The sequence below is a fragment of the Corvus brachyrhynchos genome, unplaced genomic scaffold (assembly GCF_000691975.1).
Source record: "Corvus brachyrhynchos isolate BGI_N302 unplaced genomic scaffold, ASM69197v1 scaffold167, whole genome shotgun sequence".
NCBI lineage: Eukaryota > Metazoa > Chordata > Aves > Passeriformes > Corvidae > Corvus > Corvus brachyrhynchos.
In genome coordinates this window covers 7,682,052-7,687,854 of record NW_008239547.1, presented here as the reverse complement: position 1 = coordinate 7,687,854, position 5,803 = coordinate 7,682,052, and the positions used below count along the sequence as shown (strand labels likewise).

The window sequence follows — 5,803 nt, the reverse complement described above, 5'->3', positions numbered from 1 at the left end:
CGCTTAAAAAACACTACACTTGTATTTTACAACTTCATTTATATTTCACTTATAAAGAAAGCCAGGCACCCACTTTCTTTGCTTTTTTAGTGTATGTGGAGCTAAAATTAGAAATCTGATGATGTATTTGTGAAGGAGTCATAACAGATCATGTTCCCTTATTGTCTCTATGACACAAGATTTCATAACAAAGCCAGGGCGATGCATTGCCGTAAGAAGAGTGTGTAGCAGGCTGGTAAACCACAGATGCCAGATGAGGGGAAGACTTCCAGTCAGGTTCTGCTGGGATCTGTCCCAAAGCATATTCAGAGTAATATCCTTCTTAACAACTCTGATGGAGCAGTCAGTACACTTTTAACACTGGAGGCTTATTCCAGCCTGAGATTGGTTGTGGACACTCCAGGGCCCATCCCAGAATTCAAAGCACTCTTCAAAAACTGATATTTTGGAAATTAAATAAAAGTAAATGCTATTTCTACCTAGAGATTTAATGCCAGGGAATGTAGTAATCCACTTTCTTTCCCACGACAGCTCACCATAGTCCACTGCGGGCATTTGCTACACCTATGAAGCAAATTATATAAATTAAGAAATCTGGTACAGAACAAGTCTATTCTCCTTTCTCTAAGCAAAGATTCAAGATGAATTTAGAGTGGAAAAAGCAGAAGTACTGGTTTTAAATTTTCAAGGACCTTAAGATTGGTATTGCTGAGCAATCAGTTTAGAAATCAATTTTTCCTATAGAGACTGAGGAAGATGGGGGAAGCACCAGTACTGCAGAAAAAGATCGAGTAGTATAGTACATTTCCAACAAACATGAGTCGATATAGTGGTATTATTGCAAAAAGTACAAATTTCATTTGGGATGTGCTAATAAAAGTCTTATATATCAGAAAAGGAAGTAAATATTCAGCCTCTTTTTGGAATGTAGGCTGTTTTCTGGGGTCTGAGGACTTCACGTTGAGAAACTTTATGTTCCCCCTCAAACGTCCTGAATTTCTTTCATTTTTTCATGGTCTGAAAATATGTGGCTGCAGAGCAGATGACAGTGCTAGTGATGTAGAAGCCTTTTGGTTCTCCCAGTAGTCATTTATTATTTTCAGTTCTGGTTCAGACATGTAGAACTAAATGAAACTGAGAAAAGACCAGTAGAAAACAAGGGTTTCTCACCTTTAAATATTATATGTTGAAAATCATGGCAAGGGCTGAATTTCACATTGCAGTCCCCTCCCTTTAATCCTCCCCCATCTCTCCCTAAGTTACTTTATTCCTTATAAACCCCTACAGCTGGTTTGAAGCAGGCATTTTTTATTCCCCTCTCTATTGTAGCATAACTCTTGCAATCAAGATTTTAGAGTCATGGAAGCTGAACAGGAGAGTTCTAAACCTTAAACACCAGATGTGAAAGGCCAGTACTGCAATCTATATAACCTTTCAAAACAAGCAGAAAAAGTTAATGAGTTACTCCGCAAACACTGTTCACAATGTTTCGCTCCAGTCTCTTAACTATCAAAATCTCATGTTATTCATTTTCCCATGTCTGAACACTTTTACTGGAGTGCACTTGCTTTTGAAAGATTTCAGCCTCTAGCACTCTGTGTTCTCTTGTATAAAAAAAAATTATGTATTTGTCTTTTCTTCCCCCGAGGTTTTGGAAGGCTTTTTTTAAATTTTATTTGGCACTTTATAATTTGTTACGTTCCTTGCTTGCATGTACATGCACCTTGGCATTATGCTGCTTTAATGTGAAGACTGGGAGCTCATGACAGAACAGGTTTACAAGGACTGGCAAGCATGCATTTGCACAGAATATCTCAACAGATATCTGGCATTTACTATATATGGAAAAATTGCTAAAAACAACTTTGAGGAAAGAATCTGAAGAACTACTTTCATTAGCTTCCAGAACAGATGTTCACACGTACATATATAGAAAGTGGGACAGCAGACAAACACATTGATTTGCCTGTAATGCTCTTTTGAACCTGGCATGCAGTAAAAGTAAAAATGTCACCTAACAAGAGATCCATCTGCCCTGGTTTAGGCGTCCAACATGGTAACAGTTACAAAGTGACTAAGACAGTTACTACATACTCTTTTAATAGTCAATGGAGAGAAATACCATCTCCAGACAGCAATTCATCTCTTCCTGAGATAGGTGTCTAGAAAAGATCAGATAAACTGCCCTCTGGGGAAGCCTATGTCTCTTTACTGACTGCTAGGGGAATGGGAATAGCTTGAACTCGGATATCCAACTTCTAGGCTTCTGAAATGTGATGAATTTCATTCTGATATGGCCAAAGAACTGACACAAAATCATTGGCAGGATAAAAAGAAGAAAAATCCATCCAGTTAAATCCTACACATTTTACACCCAAGAATACAAGTGAATGAAAGTTCAAGAATATTAAAATTATTTTAATCTGTTATCTGAATTAATTTTCCATGATCATACCAGCAGTTTTTCTCCTTTGTAATATATATTTCACAGGAAAACAAAAATTTACAACATAGGTAAGGTTTCCATATGAGAATATAAAAGTCTGGAAAAGAAGTAGAAGTATCAAAACAGTGTTCAATGCTTATAATAATTGCTATTAGGTGTAATAAAGATATCTAATTAAAGGGTAATGCTTTTATATATATACATCTATTTCAAAGGCACCCAAGAGATGTAGGAATCAAGTAATGAATTTTTATTTGGTTTAGGTACATAAGTGCTTCAGGCTGCCTTGAAAATCCTTCCTTATTAGTATCCACAGTCATATGATCACACAACTTCAAATCCACCTCATGCAGAACAGTCTCATTGTGTCTAAATGTTGACTGCAAGGCTGCCATTCACATGAGAAGTAATCACAGGATCAAGACCAAATAATATTGCTTTTGGGAAGTGTTCTCTTCTTAGTCCATATTTTCCTCCAGGAATTTGTAAAATTGTCTTTTCTTGTAAGGTGAAAAAAAGAGAAGCTGTTGACAAACGGTCAGAAAAAAAATATCAGAAATAATAACTGCTGCAAATATTAATAATGTATCAAATTTTTTTAAGAGTTATGGTTTCAAATGAAAACAAATGTTCAGAATGCTGAAATTTCCTCCAATCTGAGTAGTCAGAAATTTGAGAAACTGTGCATCAGAGAGATCTGGCAGTGGACTATTTCTTCAACCATTTTTGCATGAATTTTGATGAAACTGGGAAGAAGGTAGACTTGGGAACTGAAAGAGGCTGCTTGACATCACCCAGTTTTCTCTGTACATACCTTTCACTGACTGGTTTGGCTGATCAACCCTCTTTCCTGTGCCTCACTTCTCTCCTCCACCTCCTGCTTTTAGTTTCTCGTGCTTGGTAACTTACCTAACACACAGAACACTTTTTGTGTGTGTTTGGAGAATGCCTACCAGAAAGACATCTGGATTACTACTGAGACCTTGAGTGGGCCCAGAAAGACAATTATGTGTCAAATTAGGAGCAAGAAAAGGAGGATCTGGGTAAAGGATGTATCCTGTAGATGTGGAGGCTGGGGAGGAGAGGCAGAAAGATCAAAATTTGTGCCTGGAAACTGCTGTGGACAGTGAGGAGAAAAGAGGACAGTGAAGATGTATACTGAAAGGTGAATAGCTGGACATAGGTGGTTCCTTTGTGCTTTACCTCTAAACATCAATCCAGTTATGTTGCTGGAAAATGCTGTCCTCTTTATTTGTAAGCCTGTTCAGCTCTCAGTCTCTCCCCTACATTGCAGCAAGAGCTTTCTTAACACCTGCTGCATGAAGGGGGAACAATCCATATCTGCCACAGAGGATTGAATCACCCCTCAGCAGCCAGTCATGAAGTGGTATTTCTCAGCCAGGTTTCTTTTGGCAAATTTACTTGTTTATACCATGGATTAACACTTCTCAGTTATCTCCATGTTTACAATTTCCAATTAGTTCAGTCATTCCCCTAGGGATTAATCAAATAATTTCTCTGCAGAATAGCAAACACCAGCCTTCTAGAACAGTGCTTTCTTCCTCAGGTTGCATTTGAGCCCTCTAACACTGTGAAAAGAGTATTAAGTTTAGTGGAAAAACTCATCATAATTTTCAAGGTGTTAGAAAATCAGGCATTTATATGGAATTTAAACTCACAGTATGTGGGTTATTTTGGCAATGGGATAAAATAAGAGGATATTATCTCAAATAGGAAGTCCATTATAGCTAAATCATAAAGTTTGTCTGCTAATTAAATCAAATCTGTTTTGGAGGCTGTTTGTTAGAGACCGTGAAACTTACTGAATGTCTCCTAATGGTTAATGAGGTAAATAAATGAGAAATGTAACTGATGAAGAAAGGTAAGATTGGTAGATTTAACTGTAGGACTTGATTGCATTGAGCCAGAAAGCTCCATCTATTATTTTTTCATTTTTCGTTCCCCATCCTTGAAGGGATGTGTTTTTCACTATTGATCTCCAATTCTGTCTTTTTGTGACTGTTTCTTAAGGTTTCAGTTCTTTTCACTGAATATTTTTTGCCTTTCTCTTTAGTGAAAAGAGCTTTTGTACTTACAGTTTGTAAAATGTTGTTTTTCTTTAGAAATTTTCTGAACTGCTTGCCTTTCTTCTCTAGGATGATCATGCTGCAGAACATCAGAGGGGAAGTATTTTAGTAACAGATACAGTAGAATGCAAACATTAGCTTTTCTAGCCACTTAAGCTTGTCTGCATAAAGCTGCAGATTCTTATATTCATTATGCACAAATAATAAATCCAGAGGTATTTATGTTTTATTTTTTAGAGCATTCAAGTATCAATGATTTAAGAGAAACATTCTGCTGTCACATATGGAGATTGAGGAGAACGTGTAACTCTCCATAGGGTCTCTGAGTGGAGATCACATGGTACAACATCTGTGGATATAGATTGATGCATGCATATGGATGGAAGAATGATCTTTTGGGCATATTTGAGAGCTAGAAAATTTCTTTAAAATTTTCCCAAAATATCAAGGAAAGGTTAGGGAGATACAGGGTTCTGCATATTGCTCATTAGAAGTGATTGCCTGTATAAAGAGCTGCAAACTCCCTTCCATAATTTCCCAAGGCACAAATTAGCTCTTACAACTCCTCTCACATAAGGGTATTGCTACATAGCCAAATAAATTGGGTAAGCTGATTTATAACGCTTAAAGCCAGGCATTTGTTTCTCAGGGTTCTCAGAGTTTGGTGTGTCTCTTGTTCTTGGATACTCGTTTGATGTATTTACTCTGTCGTAGCTTGGTGATGGGTAATTCCCATAAATGGCTGTCGTATTTCTCCTGTAGGGCATGGAAGGATTCTGTCTCATTTGTAGTATTATATTTAACTGAAAAGAGTTCTGTGTATGTGTAGAGAAGAGTATCCACAAGTTTATCATGAGTTGTTCTTCTGGCTGCTCTGCTTAAGGAACTAAACCAGATTTCTCTAGCAAAATAAATTCATAAGCATTCTTTGTGTTTTCTGCTTTTAAACAGGACTAAGTCCAGGTGGGTTTCTCTTAGCCTAAAAGGAATTAAAAGTGTCTCTGATCATTATGTGCTATTTGAATATAGAAAAGAAATAGCATGCATAAGACTTCCTTAAAAACTATTAAATCAGTTGTGGAAGCAACCAGAAAAGTTAGCAAATTCTGCAGAATAGTGGTGGCCATAAATTTGTATCTTCTCTCTTCCTAAGCACAGCTTCTGTTTGAGTGATATGGGAGATCCAACAGAAAACTAATAAGCGCTGTTATTATTCATTATATCAAATTATAATTCTTGCCTGTAAACATCTTTTAGAAGTGGCATTCCT

General features: G+C 36.9%; 1 long non-coding RNA gene across 1 annotated transcript in view; it reads right to left on the bottom strand.

Annotated features, from left to right (window-relative positions):
• Positions 1-1,329: 1,329 nt before the first annotated feature.
• Positions 1,330-5,803, bottom strand: part of LOC108448469 — a 5,102-nt gene continuing 628 nt past the window's right edge. The window contains exons 2-3 of the long non-coding RNA XR_001864358.1: positions 4,543-4,612; positions 1,330-2,970 (exon numbers count right to left, since the gene is read on the bottom strand). This is a non-coding gene — a long non-coding RNA (uncharacterized LOC108448469). The remainder of the gene's footprint in view (positions 2,971-4,542; positions 4,613-5,803) is intronic.